This window comes from Eumetopias jubatus, unplaced genomic scaffold, assembly GCF_037043125.1.
Source record: "Eumetopias jubatus isolate StellerSeaLion01/CBP00866 unplaced genomic scaffold, mEumJub1_p1.0 scaffold_1, whole genome shotgun sequence".
Lineage (NCBI taxonomy): Eukaryota > Metazoa > Chordata > Mammalia > Carnivora > Otariidae > Eumetopias > Eumetopias jubatus.
In genome coordinates this window covers 167,396,917-167,412,887 of record NW_028274807.1, presented here as the reverse complement: position 1 = coordinate 167,412,887, position 15,971 = coordinate 167,396,917, and the positions used below count along the sequence as shown (strand labels likewise).

The window sequence follows — 15,971 nt, the reverse complement described above, 5'->3', positions numbered from 1 at the left end:
TTAAATGGACTCTGTTTTGTTGATACTGCTGAGTCCCAGTTAAAAATGCCACATCTGGTCACAAGATGTATGGAATCTCTCATTCTCCCAGCTCCACCACAGCCTGGAAAATAAAAATCTGAAAACCACCCATCTCTGTCTTTCTCTCATTCCAAGCTCCCCAAACAATGACTAATTCTGTTTCCCAGCCAGCCACCTTAAAACTGGGAAGAGGAATGCCCTGGAGAGATGTATCCCCCAGTGTTAACCTCTCTATGGATACCTTGGCTTATAAAGCAATTTCTTTTGAGTTTGGCTGGCCAAAAAAAAAAAAAAAAGGATTTCTCAAAGGTTGATAAAAATAATCTGATTATTCATTAAGCTGAAGAATGACATCAAGGGCCTAAGGACCCCATCAAGATACAGAGACCCCAGGAAGGCCTCACCTATATACCTGACCCGCCTCCCTGTCTTGAGTTCTCTAAGCTCAGACCTTGGCAGCTCAAAAACTTCAGTATTTTCTTAACTTTTACTGAAGTGTAACAGACATACAGAAAAGTGTACATATTTTTTTCAAAGATTTATTTGAGAGAGAGAGAGAGTGAGAGAGAGCACGAGCAGGGGGAGGGGCAGAGGGAGAGAGAACAGAGCGAATCCTCAAGCAGACTCCCCTGCTGAGCGTGGAGCCTGACACAGGGCTCAATCCTTGGACCCCAAGATCATGACCTGAGCCAAAATCAAGAGTCAGATGCTCAACCGAGCCACCCAGATGTCCCAAAAGTGTACATATTTTAAGTAGAGTTTTTATGAAGACTCTAAGTCTCAAGGATAAATCTTTCCCTTTACCAATGGAAACCATAGTGCTACTTTTTTTTTTTCTTCTCCTAATCAGAGGTGAATGAAGGAGCTGTGCTAATCATAACCCAAAGACACGCTGGTCCCACATCCCTGAAAATCTGGACTGAGATGTGTATTGTGGGTGGTGGTTTGTTCCCCAACCCCAAGAGGTGCTTCCAAGTCAGGTGCCAACATCTAATGACTCAGAGTAGAGGGGCTGAGATCAGCCCAGGCTTCCCCAAGAGGAAGCTCTCTAGCTGTTACAAAGAAAGAAAGATGGAGTGAACTCTATTAGACTATAAGCTTCATGAGGGCAGGAAGCATGTCTGTCTGTTCATCAATATAAACCCGCTACCTGGTACACAATAAGTAGTCAATAAATATTTGTTAAAAGAAATCCTGACTGACTCGAATAATTAAGGTGAAGACAAACCCTGGAAACCAGGCCACAGAGCAGAAACCCCAAGAGTTTTGGGGAGGACTACTGCTAAACCAGATGGTGCCTTGGTGCCAGTTAGAAAAAGACAGCCCCTTCTCCTGCTGATTTAGCTCCACACCAGAGCAAATTGCTTGGTGGAGTCCGGACTGGGTTTTAGGCCCTCCTCTCAGCCAGGTGCCCTTGTGTAGGGGACAACCTGCCCTGCCATCTGGGTGGCCCTGTGTTGGTTATCACTGCTGCTCCTTGTGCCCATTGTCAATACAAATCATGTAGACTATTCCTTGCCAGGTTTCTGGGCAGATGCCCCGTTTGTCCCCAGGAAAGTCTGAAAACCAAAGTTTTCACCTTTGGTGAAAACCAAAGGCTTAGAAAAATCTTCCTATGGTCAGTAAATGTTTGCTTATTTTTTTTTTTTAATCTTTTTTTTTTTATTATTTGACAGAGAGAGACACAGCAAGAGAGGGAACACAAGCAGGGGGAGTGGGAGAGGAAGAAGCAGGTTTCCCACCAAGCAGGGAGCCCGATGCGGGGCTCGATCCCAGGACCCTGGGATCATGACCTAAGCCGAAGGCAGATGCTTAACGACTGAGCCACCCAGGCGCCCCTAAATGTTTGCTTATTAATTACAGGACCATGTAGTCCAAACCCCTGCATCCTCTAAAAAGGAAATGCAGAATTTCCCCCTACTCACTTCAACCCCTTCCATACTCCTGAGAGAGAGCAAAGCAGATAGGCAAAAGGAAAAGAGAGAACACCGAACTTTACACCAGGAGACCATCCTTTTCATATGAAACCAATTACATGAGCTTCATACCCAAATACCTCGAGGATGATTTTAGCTGAGCTTGTTCTGATGTGCAGGCATCATCTCTTGCCCAGGTTGCTGTGATAACCCCTGACTCGCCTCACTGCTATCCTTGCCCACCAATGATCTCTTCTCCACATTCCAGGAGGACGGTCTTTTTAAAGGAGAAATTGATCTGTCATCTCCCTGCTTAAAATCTCTAATTGCACAGAGAATAAAATACAAGTTTTTAACATGGTCCACAAGGCCCTCTATGGCTCTATTCTGGCCAACCTCACCACCGGTTCTTGAGACATTCTCTACCATGCTCACTTTGTGCCTGCTATATCCACTTTCTTACAGTATACCTTCCCCCTTTTCTTTTCCTTTCCTTATTTTTTTTTTTTATTCTCCAAAGCTTGTTGCTCCTGCCCCAGGGCCTTTGCACTTGCTGCTTCCTAGGCCTGGATTTGGTTTCCCAGCTCTTCACATGACATTTAGGTGTCAACTTAGAGAGATTTTTCTTGCTCTTTTATCAAGAACTCCAATCCTCCTCCCCCCATTCATTCTCTATTCCATTACTCCATTTTATTTTCTTTGTAATAATTACCATTATCTGAATTTGCTTATTATTAACCTTTTTATTGCCAGTCTCCCTACTTTCCTTCATGCCCCTACACTAGCCACCACACACACACACCAGAATATAAGCTCATTTCCCACACTATCTCTGGTATCTAGAACACAACAGAAGCTCAATAAATACTTCTTAAAGAATTACAATAAGGATAATTGTAAGGTTCTTAACAGTTTGCAAAGTATACTCACATCATTGCCCTATGTAACCTTAAAAACAGCTGTAAAGGGCAGGTAGCACAACCCTCATTTTACAGATAAGGAAACAAAGATTCAGAGAGGCCAAGCAGTTTGCCACAGATCACACAGCAAGAAAGCAGCCTGTTCTGCACTCAAACCCAGGTTTTCTCCTTCCAAGTCCAGAGTTCTTCCCTCACTATACAGTTAACATCCAAGAGTGCTTCCCACTCACTGGGCATAAACTTTACAACACCAGATGAGAAAAAAAGCAGTTACTTGCAGGACTGAGTTAAGCTCCAAGACAAAAAAAAAATATGAGGCTTTGAAACCATTTTGGAAATCATCAAAATAGACAATTATGTGAAATGAGCCCCCTCTGAAATCCACGATGGTGAAGATGCACAGTGTCCAGATGTCCTATCTCAAGTTTGATCTGTGTTTATGGAATTCCCTGATTCAAATGAAGGACAGGGAACTTGGAAGTGGGGGGAAATGGAGAGAAATGAAAAAGGCTGTATCTCTACCCAAGAGTAGTAAATAGAAACTATGACTAATAGGGGAAACTCATTGTAGGAAACTAACCACATGCTACAGGAGGATCAAATTTCTCACCCTTCAGACCAGAAAGTTAAAGGCAGAACAACCACGGCATGCTGAAAACCATCTTCTCAGTCCTGGGTCAAAGAAACCAAGACAAAACTATCCCTGGGAGGTGAAACTGAAGTGGCCTTTGGGGCAGGGGAGCTGGGTGGATGTGAAGGAGTACTTACCATTATATTTATAATGCTTTGTATGTGTCTCTACTACATATTCAAAACATGAACTAAATTTAAACAAACAATTTAAAAACGAAGAGACCTGGTTTCGGCAGCCACTTCGGTCGGTCAGTTCTTCAAGCCCCGGCCTCCCCATCAGACTTCATCTTTCCCAGTCCAGACAAAGGTGAGCAGTCAGGCCTACTCCTCCCTCTTCAGAGCATGACAAGTAGCAGGTTCTTCCTTTGGTCTCACTCAAATCTAAGCCATTTCCCTTTTGATCCTGGAGCCAGAGAGGACCATCTTCTCCACACCCTTCATTTTACAGATGAGACCCAGAAAAGGAAGAGACTTTCTCGGGATCCCCCAACTAGGCAGTCGCAAAGGTGGAGCCTGAGTGCAGATTCCCTGTCTCCCTGTGCTGTGCTCCTTCTGTGACATCAAGCTCCTTCTCTGTTCAACATCCAGAAAACCAGAATACCAAGTGTTAATATGCACACTGTAGGAGTATCAGCCCACGGGGCCATTCCCTAAAGACTCCTCTTTTCCACACTCTATCTACTTAACTGTCTCAGACCACTCCAGAGCGCTCAGCCACTGGCTCTTCCCCTGAAGGCAGGACCATCCCAAGGGGAATGCGAAACTCGTGGGGGTATGCCCCAAAAACTGGGGCACAATACCAGCATCTACTGCACAGGGGGCCAGGAATGCTAAACATGTACAATGCACAATGCCAGTCCACTCAGAGAAGACTTACCTGGCCCGAAATGCGCCATGGGACCATCCCACCCATCATCCCTGCCTCACTTCTCTGAATCCTCTATCACCCTGCAAACACTGCATGTCTGCACAGTAGTAGAAGCCCTGAGAAGCACTAGCTGAATGTCGTCAGAAATAACTACAATAAAAAGCAGCATCCGATGGCTCCTTGCAGCTAAACAACGTGGCAAACAGTCATTCTCCTAACAGCCCTAGGAAAAGGGCACCACTGTTCTGATTTCACAAAGAAACTGAGGCGCTAAGGGGCCAAGTCACTTGCCAGAGCCATGCTAAAAATTGACAAGGCAGGCACTCATTAACCGAGTCTCCCAAATCCACAATCCCAAACAACGCCGCTTTTACAATAAATCGAGCTGTGGGAAATTTAAACTCCTAAAAAAAGTTACCCATGGCCCAATCCTGCGCCTCATTGGCCTCATTAGGATACCAGATTTCATCTTCCAGGATCCCTCACTACCCCACCCCCACCGCTCCACAATCCCAGGAAACATACAGAGTAGTCCTGATGGGCCTCACCTTGGACAAGGCCATAGTTTTCCGACCAGATTTCACAGGTCACTAAAATCCACCCCCCATCCCCTGGGGCGCCTGGGTGGCTCAGTCCTTAAGCATCTGCCTTAGGCTCAGGTCGTGATCCCAGGGTCCTGGGATTGAGCCCCACATTGGGCTCCCTGCGTGGCCCGAGAAGACTGCTTCTCCCTCTCCCACTCCCCCTGCTAGTGTTCCCTCTCTCGCTGTGTCTCTCTCTGTCAAATAAATAAATAAAATCTTAAAATAAAATAAAATAAGATCCCCCCACCCCCAAAAATGGTAGGGGGTGTGTCTACAAAGGGTGGCGAAAGTTACAAAAGGTATTAGGGAGAAAAACAACCCCGGTTGTTTAAGAAAGTATAATTTCTCCTTTCTCTCTCTCTCTCTCTCACACACACACACCAGAAGGGAAGGAAGAACATCATTTAGAATAAAAGGCAGGTCTTTAATCACACACAGTTAGCTTTATGGGAAAATCCCTGCATTGTCCTTATTTTTTTCATGTTGTTGCAGACTGAGAGACACTTCACAGACTGACAGAGGTCCAGGGACATTTAGGGCAGACAACCTCACTGTGACAGAAGGAGCCCTGTGGCCTTTGGACCTCAGTGCTGGCTGGAGGCCCTGGCCCTGTGGAAGCCAAACCGCCCAGAGTCACAGAGGCAAGGAGAAGACGGTGGGGGTGGGGGGGTGGGGGGGGACAGAGAACCGTGATGGCAGAAAATAGGTAGCGGGGCAGACCCCCGCCCCAGTGGAAGTTCTTCCTCCCTCAGTGAGCCCCGTGCCAGTGGTCATTACCCACATGCCACAGGGAGCTGGCACAGAAGGGGCAGGAGGAGATGTTGTCCTGGCTGGGTCTGCTCTCCTGCCCTTCCCCCCACCTCCCTCCGCCCTCTCCTCCCCGCCAACCTCAGAGTCAAGAGCAGAGTCTCTGAGCTTCAGCTTTACAAACACAGGGAGAAAGCTAACGCAACCTTTAAGCTGCATTAACAGGATCAAGGGATGTATTATTAGTCTCGCGGGCCTTCAAATTGTTCAGGGTATTTCGGAAAGACAGTGCTTAGCTTGATCTCCATATTCTAAGTGATGTTAATAATCTGGGAGGTTTATCAGTGGACTGCAGACTCAAAACTGGTCCTCCTCTATTTGGGAAGATATCCCAGAAAACACTGCTCTAGGAGAGACCCCAGCCCTGCCAGCCGGATTGGTTAAATCCACCCTAGAAATGAATTAGGTGGACGATATGGCAGCCAGATGGCTTTTAAAATATTGATAAGCTGAAATGTGGCAGGAAAAAGAGACCAGAGGGTCAGGGAACAAGTCATCTAGAGCATAATAGAATCTAAGCATCAGAATGCTTAGCAGAGAAAACAACACTTTGCATATAAACCACCACTGCCCACCCCTGAGCCCACGGCAGGTATGATATTTTTTCCTACTGACCTTGGAACACAGTCTCAGAACCCTTCTCAACACAGCCCCCCTAGCAGCCACTACCAATCCATCATAGTTGGCACTCGGTTGGGGATCATACCATCTCTAAACGGGTGGTCTCTCCATCAAGGGACACAGGTGACACATTAGACATAAACTATTCCCCACCCTTGACTTAGGAGTTCACAAAAGTGGTCTTCAAATCATGAAAATGTTACCACGAGTCAGCCAGCTTAAACTTACTCTGAGTTGTTCCAAAAGACAGAGGTGCCTTGCAGTTCCATCCGAGGAAGACCTTTCTAGCAAACCTTTCCAACAAGGGGATAGTCTGATTTATGAGGTGGTAGGTCCCTTGCTACTAGAAGTTCCAATCAGAGGCTTCCCGGCTGTCAGCGATTCCAGCCAAGGGTGGGCACCCAGGCAAAGGCTGTGACTCTCACTAGGACTGGCGATTCAGCTAGAACACCTATGTACTGAGCACCTACTGTGTGGCAGGGACAGGCACACAAGCTATCCCCGTGGATAAAGTGACCTCCAAATACTCAGGGGATTGAGTAACTTCACCCAGTGAGGGAGTGGCCCATCAGGAATGCAAACCCTGATGCTGTGACTCCCAAGCCCTGCATATTTTCCACCTGCCTCTCTGGGCTGCAAACAAGCAACAACACAAGGCCTCCTCTAAAGCTAACTGGCTCTCAGATGGTACCTATGCTGGGGGCTTTTCCTTCCCTAAAGGTGCTGCCCAGCTGCGACAGGATGGCCCTGTATCTGCTGCTCTCAGGGAGGCTAAAGCTGCCTCACTGCTACACAGCAGGCATTCTGTTGGCTCATTCTATCCCCAGTGAGAGTTCTTGCCACAAAGGGGCACAGATGGAATCTCTGACATTGAACTCAGTGTCTTTGTCCTAACATCCCAGGCACTGTTGTTTTTTTTGGTCTGAGGCGCTTATCGCTTCTGTTCCAATGCAAAAGTTCCTAAAATGGGGTGAGAGCTAAAGCCACATCAGTCATGGATATCCAGATGATTAGCTAATTGCAGGATGCAAGGTCCTGAGCAGTGGGAGGGAGGACAGGAAGGCTGCGAAGAGGGAAAGGGAGGACAGTTTGCAGAAAGACAAAGCAACTCCATTCTCATTGCTAGTCCTGCTGCAGCCTCACGGCCCATTTCAGATTCCTGGGGTTTCTGTCCTGTACCCCAAATCCCATCCTCTCAAGTCCCACCTTGTCCCACCCTCCGGTAACAGTACCTGTCTTTATTCTTCAGAGCCCAGGGCTTGTCCCTGACTTACCCAACACCATGGCCAGGCCCTGCTTTTTGCACGCACCATTTTGCCATCACTACAGAGTACCCCCATCTCAGATACCCAACACTCCCATTGTGTAGACCTGCACCTGCCAACTTGGACTTTCTCCAGCCACCTGGAGCTGGGGAGGGAGGAGGGCCCCTCCCCCAGGAGGGCGTGGCTCTAGCTTCTGACCCTTCCTGTGACAGCCCCACTTGCATCTGCTACAGTTAACCTGAGAACAGTGGACTCGCTCCAGCAATGGCCCCCACCCCTGAGTGTGCCTCCCACTGCTGTCCACAGTTACCCCCCTCCTTTTAAGGGAGCTTTGTGTTACGGAACCAGACCACATTTCTACCTATAATTCTATGTCTTTACCCATGCCCATCTCCCTAGTCAGAATTTTTTTGCTTCCCACCCACCTTCAGAGAACACCTTTGCTGCCTAAAGCCCTTTCTGGTGATGTGAGCCCACACAAGCCTTTCCTGTCTCTCTTTTTCCATTCAAAGTCTGTACGGCAAAATTAGTCCCCTATTTATACTATTATCTTCTCCACTGTTTAATGAAACAATTTAGCACATCTGACATTCTCATCACTACTATGTATTTGTTTTACTTTCCAAGTAGTTTATAAATGTCAGTGGATAAAAATATTCAACTTCACTTTGTACCTACTCAATGCCGAGCCAGGGCGGGGCTAGGGTAGACCCTCTTCTTTGGAAAGTGTCTACTCACCAACAGGAGGAGGATTCTGGCTGACACGATTCTGATGTTAACCCCACCTCACTGGCCACAACAACTTGGTTCAGGGACCACCTAAACCGGGCCAGTTAGAATCTCTTCCCCAGCAACACTGAAGTGAGGGAGGAAGAAAAGAAAACAAATCAGAAACAGAGAAAGAAGGAGCAAGAGAGACAGTCTTTCCATGTGTTCACCTCCAAGTGAAACATGAACTTGGGAGCTGTCAGCCACCATTGTTTACATGTCATGTAGAAATATCAGAAATGGCCAGAGAAGAAATAGCCAAGAAGGAGGAGTGAAGCTGATGTGCAAAGAGAAGCCAAAATGAGAGAAAGTACACCAGCTAGTATCTAGAACAAACCTGGGTCCCCTAGCAACCCAGTTCCTGGTCCCAGGCCATCCCGAGGCCAACTGCATTTCCCCACCAGGGTTCCACCGAACACCCTGTATCTTTAAATAAACTCTATTTTCATTACCACCAGCTTCAGCTGTTTCTGTTGCTTGCCACCAAATGTTCTAATTAAAGCAAGCTCACATGTTCCATGTTTTGTAAATTCTTGCACATTCATTGAATATATTACTAACATCACCACAGACCTCAATTCAAATAGCAGTGGTGAATTTGTTCAGCATCTCCCATTAGGTGCTTTGAAACAAAGACCTCTAGCTGGATAACTTATCTATCAGCCATATTCATGCTTAATGACACAGATACTATGGTCACACTCAGATTAACCTGCACACAAACACCCATATGTACCTACCTGCACATTACTTCAATTGCAAACAGCATGCACTCAGTGCATTTTGCCTCCTTCCCAGGTCTTTCACTCCAAAGGAGCAGAGAACAATGAAAAATAAATTAAAACTTTAGTCAGTAGCCTAGGTGACATCTCTGTGATGGTACTTAGCAGTCATAGGCATTCAATCTCTGAATCACATTCAGCAAGACATTGCCAGTCATACCAGCCATTCTGGAAGATGAGTCAGTCCCTTTCTAGGACCTCCTGGACACTTCAAACAGCATCTCCCAAAAAAGGTACTGCAGGATGCTCGTTCTAGAACAGGGGTCAGCAAACTATAAACTACATGAGTCAAATCCGGCCCACAGCCTATTTATGTAAATAAAGTTTTACTGGAGCCAGCCATGCCTATGCCCCTATCAACGGTTGCTCTTGCATTAAACAGCAAAGTTGAGTAGTTGCAACAGAAACCATATGGCCCACGAAGGCTGAAGTGTTTACTATCTGGCTTTTTACAGAAAACATTTGTACATCTGGAAGATGCCAATAGGTGTATCCTAAAGAAAAAATAGTACCTGGATTAATGAGTTCAAAAAACCATGGGTTAAATAATTTCTTTTCTACAGGACTTATCAGAGCCTTTACTATATGGAAGTACACTACAAATCTCTAAGAAGGGAGCACACTAGAATGCTTCCTACACTTACTTGAACAGAGCCCTTTCTATAGCAAACATCTTGAGGGAGTAGTGTTCAAAGTCTAGAGGGGTTCCTCATCTATAAAACAGACATAATATTCCACCTAATTTATGCTTTTCAAAAGTCATGGTGAGTGGGCTCCTGGGTGTGCACACAGGAAGATGGCTGAGCAGGTGCCGAAGTCTGTGCTCTTCGTGTGTCTGGGTAACATCTGTCGGTCACCCATTGCAGAAGCAGTTTTCAGAAAACTTGTAACTGATCAAAAGCTTTCATATCATGTTACCAAGGAAGACTTTGCCACATTTGATTATATACTGTGTATGGATGAAAGCAATCTGAGAGACTTGAATAGAAAAAGTAATCAAATTAAAAACTGCAAAGCTAAAATTGAACTACTTGGGAGCTATGATCCACAAAATCAACTCATTATTGAAGACCCCTATTATGGGAATGAGTCCGACTTTGAGACTGTCTACCAGCAGTGTGTGAGGTGCTGCAGAGCCTTCCTGGAGAAGGCCCGCTAATGCCACACCCGTTCTCCCCACAGCCCCTGGCTGGGCCCCACAGGCTCTGCTGTGAGGCCACAACTGTTTCTTCAGTTGACCCTCGGTTTCTTACCTTAAATAATTGTAGCTGGAAATCAGTTATTGTATCTGACAGACAAATAAATAAAAATGTTTCATCCAGACCAAAAGAAAAAAAAGTCATGGTATTCCAGCCACGTATAAATGAGAGGGAAAAAAGCTGATCCAGACTTGGGAATTAAAAGCAATTACTGTAATATTTTCCCCACTTACTAAATAGTAAAAAGGTGTGATTGTACAAGAAATATCTGTGTTAGTGGATGAAGCCTTTTTTTTTCCTTGAACAACTTTGGAAAATGGATTTGACAGTACATAATCACTTCTACTAACCAAAGGTTTATTTGGAAATTTACTTTTTGTAAAAACTGAATTATAGAATGCTTGAAATACCTTAAGTCCCTCTATAAGCAAAGTGCATAACACTTACTTTGTTTATACTGTAAAGTATATGTTAAATGCTTTTATCAATTTGAGAATAAAGAAAGTACTCATATAAATTAAAAAATAAATAAAATAGAGATAATAATAACCCTGACAACCATCAGCATCACAAGGCTGTCAGGAAGATCACATGCAACAAGGATGTGAGTAGGCTGTGCAAACCACAGGCAAAGGATAATTATACCTCCAGCCCCGTAACTTAAAGGCATTTTCTCTCCATTTCCCACCAGCCACTCTGAGGACAAACAAAAATGGTCTCTAAGAGTCAGCTGCTTCCAAGAACCTGCTGATTCTGAAAAACGCGCCCGTGCCTTGGTAGAAAAGTACATGATTGTGAGGTTAATGGGAAGGGTTGCTGAGAGATTCGATTTGTTTCCATTAAAGAACATCAATTAGTCTTGATTCTGGATGGAAGACAGGCAGTTCTCCTCTGGAGGTTTTGATTAGCTCTCCATACTACACAGGAGTAACATGGGCTCCAGATAGACTGTTCCCTCACGTACAGCCATTTCACAAGCCATGGGGCTCCAAAGGGGACAGATGCTCCTCTAGAAGGAACATCTGACCACCTTCCCTCCCCCATCGACCCCTCCTCACACTCTACACATACATGCTCTGTGCCCTTAGCCCTGGCACATAACGCCTACAGCACCAACTGGGATGGGTCCCCCACTATCACCCAAACCCAGCTAATAGAACAACTCCTAGAGATACAAACTTCTCTATTGCTGACTCAGAGCCATGAAAGCACCAGGGAAGGCCAAGCAGGTCAGGTAAGGAATGGCCAGCACCCTGGACTAGGAAGCAGCAATGACATGATGCTGAGATGTCATGCCATTTACAAATGGATGTCATCATTTCCTTTCCCAAAACAAGAAATGGGGAGTGTGGGCAAGGGGACACTGGGAAGAAAGTGGGAAGGAAGACGGCACTACGGAGACGCCGTCCACCCACCTGCAGCCCTTACCCTCTCCAGGCAGTTCAGGGGGTGCCTGCCCATCTTTTCCCTCACCCCACCACACAGACTCCAGCATCTTCCAGAGATGCCATGTCATCGTAGGGAGTCCTTGCCACTCCCAAGAGATAATACCTTCCTGGAATTCCCACAATTCACATGTACCACTTCCATCTCTGGAAGAAAGGCCCTAAGCAAGGGCAGGTCTTTAAAAAGAGAGAGAGAGAGAGAGAGAGAGACTGAGGAAAGGTAAAAGAGAAATAACACTCAAAAGATGACTCAGGGAAGGGAGTCACTGAAGTAACTACAGGAAAAACACAAGATGGCCACCAGATGCTACACCATGGAGAGGCGGATGAGACCCTTTGTCCACACTAGAGGTAACTCAGACCAACAGGGCATTTCCTAAGCCGTGAGCCTGAGGTCCCAAGTAGGGACAGGCCCACTCTGCAAAGAAGTGAGACTGGAGGGTGTCCCTAAGGGTTTCAAAGTCGTGGGTTGGACAATTTCAGTCTGAGAACCTAGGAGCAGAGACACAGGCTCAAGCAGCATGAGGGTCTAGCAAATTCTATCTTGGAGTGAGGAAGCCAATCAATAGGCCTATAAGTAGGCCTCACTCCCCTTGACTGGTAGCAGCCATCACACATTGAGCCAACTGCACTTGATGGTTCCCTGCTTCTGGTAAAGTTCTTACAATTTCTACCACCAGATACCAAAGCTTCATAAAAAGATTCAGTTCTTGGTCTCCCCCAGGACCCATAGCTGATAGAAAGGTTCAGAGGCTGGCATGAGGAGCCTGTGGAGAGGCTGATGCTTTGTGTGAGACTCAGGGCTTCCCAAGCAGAAACCGCCCAGCTCCAGACCCACCTGAAGGCAATAATGTCTCTCTTAAATCCCCTTGGTCTCTCTGTACCCCACGCGCCCCTTCTCCTCAAGGATCGTCAGCAGGCTCCCAAAACAGAGGAGACTGCTGTCTGCAAATCTCTGCAGAGCTGTGCTGTGGAAGAAGCAGCCATTGTTCTGCACGGCTCCAGAACAGGCCCACAGTGGAGAAGTTACATGAGGATTTGGGTCAATGTAAGAAAAACCATCAGAAGCCTTGGAGCAGTTCAAAAGTACAGCTGGGGATGTTTGCTGAGATGCAAGAACTGGGGGCTTGTGGTATTATATGAGCCACATGTGCATATTGGGAGCAGCTATAAAGGCATCTCTGCTCCCCCCACCGCACCCCCAACCCTCCCCTGTGGGGCCCCAGCTGCCGGCCCCACTGTCAGGAAGATGAATGAGCAGAGTCCATACAACTGCATCCTAAAGATGTCTCCGACAGTGCGGGTCATTTTGATATGGTCTTGAAAATAAGCCATTATCTAATGTATTAGTCAGGCTTAAATAAATAAATAAATCTCTTCTTATCATGAAACAACACACTGTATAGACTTGGCTCTGGGAGAAAAATTTCAATTTGATGCTCATGTTGGTACTGTTTGCATTCTTGGTCCACACTGTCTTAACACCTATAAGCAAGTCTTTCCTGAGATACAGTACAAATTTCACCTTGGTTCCAGCTGCTCTGAAGATGCCTGTTTCTCTTTGAGGTACCCCCAGACACACCTCCTAGAAAGTGCATTCCAGGTATGCCACAAAGGTTATACTTTAAGTCAGACCCATCCCAAACATGATAATTCTCTCCAAGGTTGCAGAAAAGTAATCAGTGACTTTTATATAATGAAAATAAAGTTCAATGATATTTCTGTTTAAAAAAAAAAAAAAAAGCCGCCACCACCACTATACCAGCGGGCGGTAACTCCAGTACCTAGGGGATCAGGTACATCAGGTGAACTAGTAAAGCAGGGGAGGTTAGGGAGACAACAGCAGCCAAGGGAGCTCAAGTCCTCTCAAAGGAGAGCTACGGGTGCTCAGCTCCAGCTGGTGCTGCCAAGTGGGAATGCAGACCCAGGCTGCCAGACCTTCTGACTTTTTTTAAAAAGGTGATGGAAATCCAGATTTTATGTAAAATCTCCTCATTTTTACATGCTGGCATCCAAATCGCATTTTTCAAAGACACAGTGCAGGCCAAATCAAACACATCTGAGGACTGGAGTTGGCCTGTACACCATCAGTTTGCAAGCTCTGCATAAAAGTGCAGCTTAAACAAATTACCAGTAATGTGCAAAACAGATCCTTCCCTCTCTCAGCCACCCCCTCCATCTCTGAGAAATGATGCCAGGGGTCAGGGATGGGGTTGCAGGTGAGAGAAGGTTCAGGGATGAAGAAGGCCCCGTGGCATCTGTGTCCAAATTAATGATGTAAGAACCGGAAGTTCACATTTCCATTTTGACAGACTCAGATCAAAATGGCTGCATCCACTCAGCTTCTTCAGCATGTCTGCTCTCCTCTATCAGGAAGCAAGAGTTTTTACTTTTATTATGGAAGTTATCTTCTTCCAGTGGGCTGCAGAAAGCAGAATCACAAGGTTGGCAGACGCCTTATGTGTCACCTTGAACAAATCTCCCTCTGATGCCTAAATCCCCACTCTGACCATCTTTTCCTGGGGCATATCACCCCAACCTCGAACACCTCCTATACTAGGGAGATCAAGGCTTCTGGAGACTGCCTGCCTGTCCCTTCAAGACAGTTCTAATTGTTAGAAAGGTCTTCCAGACACTAGACTTCTTATAAACCCGGGCCAGAATCAGATTAGGTTTTTGGCAGCTGCCTCCCCGTGACTCACACCAAACTTATTGTCAGCGAGAACCTTAAGTCTTTTTTACAAGCGCTACTGATAAGCACATCTCTCCCAAGTCTGTACTTGGCCAGCTGGGTTTTTAGACATAACGGCAAGACTTTACACTTTCTTCCTTATTAAATTTCAGCCCACCTACATCTTGCAATGAGGTGGGCATCTGTTCACAGGTACAAATCTTTGTTCGTTTCCCAGATTCTTTTAAGAGGACCTTGACCCTACCTCTGCCCCATGGATTGTTGAAGCTGATAGCTCTGCACTTAATCGATAACGGAGATGGCATTGGGGCATTTGCCAGTAAATACAACCTGGTGTCTGCCTCCTCCAAAGCCTGGCTGATGGAAATAATATTTATGGGGAATTGACTGAATCCTCCATAATGAGGAAGGAGGAATGGAGATTGGTCCATTCCTTTAGATCAAAAAACTGAAATGCCCCTAGGAGTCAAACAGGCAATAAAAATGAGTGAAATGGGTCAGGTGGGCCCTCAAGCGAGTGGAGCCCATACCCCATTTGAAGGGGACAGCCAATTTTTGCTTCTATCTGAGAATGAGGGCCCAGTATGCTTAGTTCTGCCCATATCACAAGAAATGTCAGAAATCTGGGTTTTTTTATGTGAACTCTCCTGACTTTTTAAAACGTTTTTTTCTTGATTTTTATTTTACTGTTTTTTAAAGTAAGCTCTACACCAAACATGGGGCTTGAACTCACGACCCTGAGATCAAGAGTTGCCTGCTCTACTGACTGAGCCAGCCAGGCGCCCCTTGATTTTTACTTTTTTTTTAAAGATTTTATTTATTTATTTAATTGACAGAGAGAGAGAGCGTGAGAGGGAACACAAGCAGGGGGAGTGGGAGAGAGAGAAGCAGGCTTCTGGCCGAGCAGGGAGCCCGATGCGGGGCCGGATCCCAGGACCCTGGGATCATGACCTGAGCCGAAGGCAGTCGCTCAATCAACTGAACCACCCAGGTACCCCGCCCCTTGATTTTTAAATGTTGGAAACTAATTTGCTTCTATAAATGTTCCAAAGGCCAAACAAAACACACTTGTGGGTCTAAGTTTGCCTCCAAGCTGCCGGTTCTGCTGTAGATGTTCTAAATTTCACTCTTGGAGCAAATCAAGCCCTCCAAACCTGAGTAAGAATAATAGAGAACGCTACTGAGTGTTTCCCATGTTCTAGACACTGGACTAGATACCAAGTGTGGATTATCTCATTTAATCTTCACGAGAATCCAATGAGGTGCCCATTTTAAGGAGACAGAAACTGCAAGGTAGAGAGGTGAGACGATTAGTAATGAATCTGGAATTCAGTCCCAGCTCTGTCTGATTTCAGAGTCTAACGGGGAATTCTGAGACCATGGTGTTTGAGCAGAATTGCTTTAAGTGGACTGTGCTTTGTTAAAACTATCAACTTACCTTGAGGGATTT

At 45.9% G+C, this 15,971-nt stretch overlaps 1 protein-coding gene and 1 pseudogene across 1 annotated transcript in view; one reads left to right on the top strand and one right to left on the bottom strand.

Annotated features, from left to right (window-relative positions):
- Nucleotides 1-15,971, bottom strand: part of SRGAP3 (SLIT-ROBO Rho GTPase activating protein 3) — a 238,814-nt gene that overhangs the window by 202,870 nt on the left and 19,973 nt on the right. The window lies entirely within an intron of this gene.
- LOC114207757 (low molecular weight phosphotyrosine protein phosphatase pseudogene) lies at nt 9,982-10,491 on the top strand (annotated as a pseudogene).